This window comes from Laccaria bicolor, genomic scaffold (genome assembly GCF_000143565.1).
Source record: "Laccaria bicolor S238N-H82 LACBIscaffold_74 genomic scaffold, whole genome shotgun sequence".
Taxonomy (NCBI): Eukaryota; Fungi; Basidiomycota; class Agaricomycetes; order Agaricales; family Hydnangiaceae; genus Laccaria; species Laccaria bicolor.
The window spans coordinates 193568-194888 of record NW_001889945.1 but is presented as its reverse complement, the minus strand read 5'-3'; positions in this window follow the sequence as shown (position 1 = coordinate 194888).

The following is a 1321-nucleotide window of genomic DNA, read 5'->3' as shown; positions in this document are numbered from 1 at the left end:
CACTTCCCGAGGCCGAAGCAGAGTTGCAAAAATTATCGGAGACCGCTTCCGAAGAGCAGTTGAACGATTGGGATTCACAAGAAGACGACGCACAGGCTCGCCGAATTTTGGATCCGTTGGCCATGGATATATATGAAGCCAAAGCCCCGAAATGTTTGTCACCTTTCGTAAACCCCAGGGTTAGGGTTAACTAATGGTAATTGCAGTGCCAACACAGAAGGAAGTACAGGCTGAGTTCATGGCACAAGAACAAGGTCTCCGGCAAAATGTGGGACTCTCGCTTTGGGTTGGTACGGGGATCAAACTTCAAGAAACCCAGTACGTTACTGGTTATAATAACTAACATGGTCTGCTAACCCTACCATAAGGCTTACCCTCAGCCGATTCGCCAGGCTTATGGGCAGGAAGCCGACGTCGGAGCAGAAACTCGAGCTCGCACGTCGTCGGCAAAGATTTATAAAAGGGCTGGACATATTCGAGCAAGAGGCGGTAATGTTGTATCCGGAGATAAATCTTTCCGATGGTTTTTTCGTCCCACCGACGATGGACGAGTATGAGCATGACGAGGACTTCGAGCAATTAAAGGTCAACCCACCTCAGAATGATAATAGCCTCCCCGAATATAGAGAGATCATCGTACCTTCCGACTGGTGGCTACCACTTTTATGATTAATCTATGACAACTGTCCAAGAGGCAATGTGTATACTGCCACAGGTTTTATGAAAGGCATCTCATTAGGATTGCCCATCTATTTCATTCAATTTCTCACTGGAATCTTTCATAAGATATAGGCAAGAATAATGAGATATCATGAGGATATTTCATTAAGCTCTTTGGCCCTTTCATTGCCATTTCATAGACTTTTCATTAGGATATTTCATTAGGCTCCTTCGCTTTTTCATTGCCATTTCTTAGAATTTTCATTAGGATATTTCAGTAGGCTCCTTCGCTTTTTCATTACCATTTCTTAGAATTTTCATTAGGATATTTCATTAGGCTCCTTCGCTTTTTCATTACTATTTCTCATAAGGATATTTCATTAGGTATTTGGCCATTTCATTACCATTTCTTAAACTTTTCATTAGGATATTTCATTAGGCTCCTTCGCTTTTTCATTGCCATTTCATAGAATTTTCATTAGGATATTTCAATAGGCTCCTTCGCTTTTTCATTACCATTTCTTAGAATTTTCATTAGGATATTTCATTAGGCTCCTTTGCTTTTTCATTACTATTTCTCATAAGGATATTTCATTAGGTATTTGGCCCTTTCATTACCATTTCTTAAACTTTTCATTAGGATATTCATTAGGCTCCTTGC